This window comes from Vigna unguiculata, chromosome 9 (assembly GCF_037176805.1).
Source record: "Vigna unguiculata cultivar grain cowpea cultivar isolate G323 ecotype 2 chromosome 9, ASM3717680v1, whole genome shotgun sequence".
Taxonomy (NCBI): domain Eukaryota; kingdom Viridiplantae; phylum Streptophyta; class Magnoliopsida; order Fabales; family Fabaceae; genus Vigna; species Vigna unguiculata.
The window spans coordinates 14105348-14115178 of NC_140800.1; positions in this window are offsets into that span (position 1 = coordinate 14105348).

The window sequence follows — 9831 nt, forward strand, 5'->3', positions numbered from 1 at the left end:
CAGTCCAAGTAGACGATGCAGCGAAACCTCCATCACCCTGATGATTACGGGGAGTTCTCACCTCTTCTCACATCAACAAGTTGATGATCATTGCAAAAAGAGAAGACCACACAACAGAACATACAATAACAAACAAAAGGGTAAGCTAGAGCCAGAAAATAGTTTTATCATGTAATCAGATACACTTTCACAGTCAACTATACATACATCACCCACACATGTTATAACCTTCTACACAATACACTAAGACTCGACACGACTCATCCGGATATGTATAATTTAGTCGGATTCAGCGGATGCTTGCACTTGTGGTGGATTATCCTGCTCACCCCCGAGCTAAGTGTTACAAGTGTTACAATGTTTCCAATCCCCCACACACAAGGTTAGCCCTTAATGAGTTTCAGGTCTCCTGCTACTCTCACCACAAGAGTCAGTCCGCTCTATGTGAGATTAACTAACTCCTCAGAGTGTCAAGATACAACCTTACCTTCAATCCTTACTAAATTATATAGATGGGGCACCACCATGGACTCCGACTAACATGGACCATGGAATTATGTCCCGACCACTGAAGCACGACCCTGAAATCTCACCTAGAGATTCCAAGGAATTAAGCACTGACCACAGACCAATCATAATCAAACAATAAAGGGATACTCATCATGCATATAAATTTCATGCCAATCTCTGTAACCAATCCTCATTCATATCTAAATGTTGAATCCATACCAACTCATCCTTCCCAAACCATGAATATAGATTTGTATTTCATATCAATACCATGTCCCTTTAATACCAACCATCTCATTTAAATCACATGCCAAGTTCATACCAAACCCATCATTCACACTCCATGAATTACATCACTCATGCATAATCATTTATCTCATGCTTTTAACATAATAATTAAATTTAAGCAAGTATTAACCATTCAAGATTCAGAGAAACAACCAAACATCACACTACCCTCGCCCAGCTCCTCGCTCAGGCTGAAGGGTCTCGCTCAGGCCAGAGACTCTCGCTCAGGCGAGCCCCCTTCGCCTAGGCGGGGGGAACAGTGACCTTACGCATGATCTTGCTTAGGCGAGACCTCTCTCGCCTGAGCATGACGTTTGCTCACTCAAAAACAGTGTGGGTCGCCTGAGCAACTACGCGCGTAAAGTAGCTTAGGAGAGCCTCTGTTGATCTCGCCTAGGCGAGACATGCTCGCTTGGGCGAGAAAACCAGTGCTCACCATTGTTCTCTCGTGAACCAACACACAACAAGTTCCGAACAATTCAACGATGCCATTCACAGGTTCACATCAACACACAAGGCATACTATAGCGATATAACAGTGGCTCAAGCAGAAAAACACGATAAAAGGGTGAACCCTAGCTTCCCTTACCTGGAAAAGGGCTAATATTGGACTTTGACTCTTAAGCCAGCGAAACCAATAGCTCCAAGGGCAGATATATGAACTGAAACAGTGGCACAATAAAGAAGATTGGATTCACACAGTAAGCCCCGACACAAACCACGAAAACGACTTAGAAAGGGGTTAGGTTCGAGAACTAACTTACGCGAATGGAAGAAGGAGGTTGAGCTCACTTGAACTTGGATAAATCTCCAAACCCTAGCAGAGGTTTTGTGGAGAGAAATGGGAGAGTTAGGGCACTGATTTTTCAGAGTGAATTGCAAATGAGGGACCTTGGCTGCTTTATGGGCCTTGGCACCCTATGGGCTAGCCTTTAGGCCCAATAGTGTGGTAGCCCTTAAACATTAGGCATTCAATAAAAGTGGGCCTTACATACTTTAGATACATCACTTATAAAATTTTCTTTAATAGGAAAGAAGTAAAAACTCAAATATTTTCTTTGTCTGAGAAGGTAAGAATGAGACAGAATCATGAATGTAACTAAAACTATGTTAACCTATATGTGGAAATAAAATTAGTAGCATCATATTTCCAAAGAAAGGAATAAACTCTAAAAACAGTGATATTTGAAAATTTTTAATTGGTAAATTAGACCTTTTCATGCTTTATTAATAGAGTCGGTTCAATTTGTACCCATAAAAAAAAGATTTGTGAAATCAAATAGTCTGTTGAACAATTCAAATGATAACATGGTCCACACAACCAATAAATTTTCTAAGTTTATTTGTTATTTTTCTAAGCAATATGATACTGGCATTTGTTAATCCAAAGAAAAAAATGGATTTAACATTTTCAGTTACTATTCATCATCTAACCTGAACTAAAGTATCAAGTGGTTTTAATGGTAATAAGGTTGTATTAATTGTATAAACATACATAATTATTTTCATGCTCTTTGAGCTAGGTAATCATCTTATATTACAGGTATTGTGAAAATGCTTCTCAATTATAATTTCATATATTCCATACTATAAAAAACTTAATTCATTATTATTTTCATAGTATATATATATATATATATATATATATATATATATATATATATTTCCCTTAACACAATTTATAGTAGAAAAATAACAACATATTTTACGGATATGTTTTATACTTGATAAATATTTTATTATTTTTAATTTTATTTTATCTATTATTAATTAAAAATATAAAATGACAAATAAAAAAAATAGTTACTCACTAATTACTTTTAGAGATATTAAAATGAATTTTAATCCCTGAGTCAATCTACTTCATCACGATATTAATCACTCAAAAATATAATTATAAATTTTAATCATGTAGCAATATTATTTTACTAAATCTTACTAATCAATTAATGTCAATTTTATAGTTAAAACAAACAAATACATCTAACTATTATTTCTAATCTTATTATTATTATTATTATTATTATTATTATTATTATTTTTACTATCAATCTAAATATTAATTATTTAATCCTATTCTTAGGACTATTTCTTTTAATTAATTAAACTAAAATCAAATTTTTATAATTAATTAAATCAGTTATAAATTTAAATAATAAATCAATCATTATATATAAATTTAAATAATAAATTAATCATTGTATAGATTGATGAATAATAATAATCATTTAAATTATTGATGTATATATAATAATAATTAAATTTGTTTTAAAAATAAAAAATTATAAAAACCACAAGACACGACCCGTCACCAATTATAATAATCAAAATTAAAAAAAAAATATATATATATATATATAATATATAATAATAATTAATTATACATAATTATATATATATATATATATATTATATATTTATTTAATTAATGTAATCATTACATATAATTAAATTAACAATTAAAATATTTAAAATCATTTATTTATAAATAAATAATTTATACATAATATTAAAATTTGTTTTCAAAATAACAGAATTTAAAAAACAAAAAACACGACCTGTTGCACGACTCTTATGCCGGTTTTTATTTAAACTAGTAAAATATTTTATTTACTTTTATTATAATAATAAAATTATAATTATTGTTATTATTATAATTATAAAATTAAATAAAAATATTCTTTTATAATTTTATTATAATTAATTTTTATTTATAATGATTAAGTTTTAAAAAACAGTCAAATTCAAAAAATGGTTAAATTGAACAAATGATTACTTAAAAGATAATATGAATAAAATAATTATTTTTATTTTAAAAAATATTTAAAAGGTAAAATTGAAAAGTGAATGTGTAAAAAGAATCTCTTTATATATAAACATAAATATATAAAAAAATTTAAAATATCAAATTATATAAAATATATTAAAAATATTAAATTTAAAAAATACATATTTAAAATTACATATTAAATAATATAGATACAAAAAAATTTAGGGGCCATGGTCACCTTTTGTCATATCAAAAGTCCGCTAATGGTCAGAGTGCTCCTCTACGCTCTTTCAATGACTTCAAATCTTCTATAATTGAATCAAAACTAAAGCTAGTTGCAATATTCCTTTCAATATAGATTATCATATTGCTTGCTAAAAATTCAGCCTCCATCTTATTTCTCAACTTGTTCTTAATTATTTTTATTGCAAAAAAAGATCTTTCAGTTGTAGTTGTAGAAACTAGAAGAGTCATGATAAGACGAAGTAATCTATCAATCATGTAGTAAACTTTAGACTTTTTTGTTGTTGCCAAACATGTACATAACTCTTGCATTGTTGATAAATTCTTCAAATTTGAATCTTGACGAGCATCAATAATGAAATGTTGAAGTTGAAAATTCAAATTAATCTTCTCTTGCTCATCGAAATCCATGGGATAATATTTTTCTACAAGAGTGCAAATTTTATCAATATTAAAAGCTTTATAAGCATCCTTAGGATCCAAAGCAGAGCTTAGAATTAATAACTCCATTACTTGGTCATTAAATCTACAATTTAACTCTTGTAATTGATTATCAATGGTAACAAAGAGTATTTCAACTTTGAAATAATGCTCCACTATAATATGATTTTTTGGTGACGAGAGCGTCCTTGCCTTGCTACATAAGAAGCCCCAAAATTAGGCACCTCAATGTCATGTTTTTCACAAAAAGAAGTCACATTTTTTAATAACTTATCCTAACCATTTTTTTCTCAAGTTTTGAATAAGTCCTTTTGTAGAACAAACTAGATGCATAACATTAGATATATCCTGAGATTGTTGCTGTAATGCTTGACAAAGAACATCTATTATCCCCATAATTTCTCTCATCAAATACAAGATCAGTATAAACTCAAATGAGGTCAAGCTTTTGTAAGCATTATCAGCATCACTACGTTGTGAATAAGTAAATCCATCAACAATATTTTTTTCTAGAACTAAACAAGTTGCATCATACATATTGATCAAGCTACAAATAGAAGAGAAATGGGAGCTCCAACGGGTATCCCCAACTTGTTTTAAAGTACCAATTTGATTTGTCTCTTTACCATTTTCAAGCTCATCAATTTCTAACAAATATGCAATTTCATCTAACTTAGCAACCTGTAACTCATCATGACATTTACTAGAAGAACAAACAATATTAAATCTTAAAAGCAAGACTCAATATTTTAAAAAAACTAATAACTTCTAAATGATTAGCTTCCCTTACCTTAGAGTAGATTCATAATCTTGCTATTCCCTTACACAACTCCAAAGCCTAAAATAGTTCTATCTACACAAAGAAGAGTTTGATCAATAATTAGAGCATGATTTCATGATCTCTAAAAGATATAAATATGACTAGAACGTAGAAAAGTCACATACAAGAGAAAAACATATTGCTTCAAAAAAAAGGATAAAAAATGAACTTACTCAAAAAAAGAAATTGTTCGATCCAAAATGTTCCTTAACTCCTCAATTTTGCCATAGTACAATTTGATTTTGAAAATAATAAGGAATTAATGGTGAAAATTGAGATGAAAATAAGAGGAGAGAAAGAGACGAAGGCATGAAAAAGAGAGAAATCAAATGAAAAAGTATAAGAAATTATAACAGAGAAAAAAATTAATTTTTAAATTTTAAAAAAGCTTTTTCAAATTAAATTAATATAAATAAAGTAATAATATATAAATATATTTTTTAAAATATATAAAAAATAAAATAAAATAAAAATTATTGAGATTAATATAAATAAATAATAATATATAAATAATATTTTTTAAATATATAAAAAATAAAGTAAAAAAAATCAATGGAGAGTCGTGCCTCCCTGTCAAACCTATGTTCCGCCATGGGCGTACAATTTTTTATTTTCTTTATATTAGTGTTTTAAAGATATGTTGTAACATGTAATACTAGCAAATATGGATAAATGTATGTAAGAGAAAACGAAATTTATTTATAATTTTTATTATTAAACATTTGTATTTGTAATCATGAATATTATATATATATATATATATATATATATATATATATATATATATATATATATATATATATATATATATATATATATATATATATATATATATATCACACCTAGTCGGCTTAAGCCGAATAATAGCAATTACCATATACATGCTAAGGTATCCGGACTAAACCACTAAGAAGCGACATTGATAAAATAAGCCAAAAACAATAATAGCGGCCTAAGCCGTTAAAGGGTAACCGACCTAGGCCGACAACTCCACGAAAACAACCAAGGACTTGGCAAAAAATAGAACGTTCCAATAAGATTCACCAGCCCACAATAATCAAACTAAGGGCATGGGCTAGGGCCCAGGCCCACCTACAGCCCAAACAAGGGCCCAACCCATGACATGGCCAGACATAATTAATAATCTATAAATACGTATGGACCCCACGAATTAAAGGTACGCATTCATTACTTCCCTAATCACCAGATTTGACTTTTTGAGAGATTTTGCTGACTTGAGCTTCGAAATCCCTTCTGCAGGTAACCCCCGGGTCCAAACCGACCACTCCGAGATACCTATAGACAATATATATCAGCCGGGAAGAGGCCTACTAAGGAGATGGCAGACCAAGATAAGATAATACTTGTGTCTGACATATATCTTGTTTGTTCTCTGCAGGAACAATATATATATATATATATATATATATATATATATATATATATATATATATATATATATATATATATATATATATATATATATATATATATATATATATATATATATATATATATATATATATATATATATATATGTAAGACCCACTTATATTTTTGCCCTAAAGTTTAAGGGCTACCCCAATCAGTTGGGTCTCAAGCTGGCCCATAGGGTATCCAAGATCCTAAACAGCCCTAACCCCTCTCATTTCAGCTCATTTTGAAAACAGCCCCTTCTCAAACACTCTCCTTGATTCCTCACAAAAGCTCTACTACGGTTTGTCGTTGTTCTGTGTCAAGCAAGTTCAACCTCGTTCCCGTACTCATAAGTCGATCTCCCATCGTACCTTCTTCATTTTCAGCTCTGTCATCATGATTCTAACTAGGGTTCACCATGGTAACCCATTTTGAATCTGTTATGCTATTTTTACAGCTCGTGAATCTACTCCGAGGTCGATCGTACTCACTAGCTTGGGTGTCGGGGTATTCTGCTAGCTTTTTCCAGGTAAGGGATGCTAGGTTTTGTATTTTAAGTTCATCTTGCCTATATTTTGTTATGTTTTACATTTTTGGTGCTTGTGTGGTGTTCAGGATGAAATGAGTTTGCATTGGTTGTTGTTTTGGATGAATATCTAGCTTTGCATGTGTGGAACAGTGAGGGAGAACTGCTAATTTTGTCCAAGCGAGCTCGTCTCGCCTAGGCGAGAGTAGTAGAAGCTCGCCCAGGGGTTTTGCTCGAGCGCCCGCTCAGGCGGGAAAACTGAGTTTTGAGCGAAAGACCATCTCACTAAGGCGAGATGGCCTCGCTTAAGTGAGCGTTCGTAAAACCTCCCAGGGCCTCTGTTCGCGGTCTCGCCTAAGCGAGAGCCTACAGCTTGAGCAAGATCACTTCTCTCGCCTGAGCGAGGACTCCTAGCTTGAGCAAGACCTGACGCAGACCACATTGTTTTCTCCCATAATTGTTATTGGTCGTATGATTGGATGATTTGCTTTATTTAAAGTATGAGGTATGTGAATATGCGTGAAATCTCCGATTGTATGGGCTAACTTGATGAGTTTGGCATGATCTTAGCATATAACATGTATGGGATGGTTGGTTAAAAAAATTGACATGGAATTGGTATGATTAATGATTTTATATTGGTTGATGGAACATGATGTTGGTGTGGTCAGGACGTAATTCCACGATAGTTTCGTGGTGGTGCCTCATTGGTTAGGACGTAATTCCATGAATCTCTAGGTAAGATCTCATGGTGGTGTCTTATTGGTCAGGACGTAATTCCACAATGGTTGTGTGGTGGTGCCTTATGGTTAGGACGTAATTCCATGACCCCTGTTAGTGGGAGTTCATGGTGGTGCCTCATACTTAGGACGTAATTCCATGAAGTTTGTGATGGTGCCTCATTATATAATTTAGTAAGGATTCAAGGTAAGGATTGCATCCTGACACTCTAAAGAGTCAGTTAGTCTCACGTAGAGCGTACTGACTCAAGTGGTGAGAGTAGCATGAGGCCTTAGATATTTTAAGGCTAACCTTGTGAGTGGTAGGATGAAACCCATTAGCAATTGGCTCTATAGAGCAGTAGAGGCCACCACAAGTGCAAGCATACGGTGAATCTGGCTAATTATATGTATCTGGATAAGTCGAGTTTGTGTCTTAATGTATTGTTTGCGAGTTATCACATGATTGATTGATGTAGGTATCTTGGACTATGAAAATGTATACAATTGTATGATTAAATGTTCCTCTACTCTAGCTTACCCTTTCTGCTTGTTGTATGTTATGTGTGTGTGATTATCTCTTTTGCGATGATCATCAATTTATTGATGGGAGCAGATGTGAGAACTCCTCGTGGTCATCAAGGTGATGGAGACTCCGCTGTTAGCTTTGGGTTGGATTCCACTGTCCAAGTTTTCTTTAGGGCTGTAGCCCATGTATTTGTCTGCCTCTTAGGCAATTATTTTGAATATTATTGATCCTTGTACTCCGTTTTGTTTTGGCATCGTGGTGTGTCTTAGTATTTCATTTTTGATACCTTGGTTATTTGTAAAGAGTGATGTTATATTCCATGACTTCACCTCTTATGTTATAATGTGTGGCATTTCATTTAATTAAGGTTATTATTTAAATGAGATGTTACATATTATATTATATTATATTATATTATATTATATTATATTATATTATATTTTATATATATATATATATATATATATATATATATATATATATATATATATATATATATATATATATATATATATATAACTTTGTTTTAAAGTTCTATATTTAAATGCTTTGTGTAGCTTTGTGAGGTTTTAGCCATTTAATTTTTTTAATTGAGTGGTATTCTTTCTTTCTAATTTTTTTTTAAATTACTTACTTTGTTTGTTTCAGTAAAAATAATAATAGTCAACTTATTTTTTTTTCTGTAATAGCATATTTACTATTATTAAAGTTTAGAAATAAAACTTTAGCCTAAAGTTAATGGAAGTAACTTATTGTTGCATACCCATTAAATGTTTGAATTTGACACTTACCCGTACATTTAATAAAATTAAATGCCACAATTAACATACAAAATAAATAAATTCAAAACTTGTAGCTTCTTGAGCGTTTCCGTTAATACATTTATTGCTTTAAAAGCCCATTTAACTTCTATAGTTATTAAAAATACTTAAATGCGGAGAATACTTATTTTTATATAGAGAATAAAAGTAACTTTACAGGCAATTCTATTTAAATAAAATAAGACAGTGAATAACTCTATTAAATATTTGATATAACTGTAAAATCAGGATTAAAACTGGAGATCATTATTTAAGATAAAATAATTTTTAGCTGATTTGTATATTTAAATGTCTTTATTAAGAATTTTATTGAATATCCACCAAAATATTATTAGCTGAGATGACAGAGAATGTATAGACTTCAAATTCGAAGAAATTTGGCTAATATTTCATAAAAAAAAAGTTTTACCTATAGTCTTAAAAGAATTAACAACTGTTAACCGAAATACTTTTAATCATTTCAATCGAAAAATAAGTTATGGTAACTAAAAAATAACTGTTAATTTATGTTGATAAGAAAATAGCTCATTATTATCGTCAAAATTCTAATTGGTATTAGTAGAAAATCACATCATAAATAAAAAAACAAAGTCAAAAGAAATTGTCAATTTATTGGTTTCAACTAAAATCAAACTAAAGAGATAAGATAAAATTTGATAAAATAGATTTTATCATACAGTGTTTATAAAACACTGATTAAAAAATTATAAATATTTGGAAATGGTACAAACATGTATTAAAAAAATAA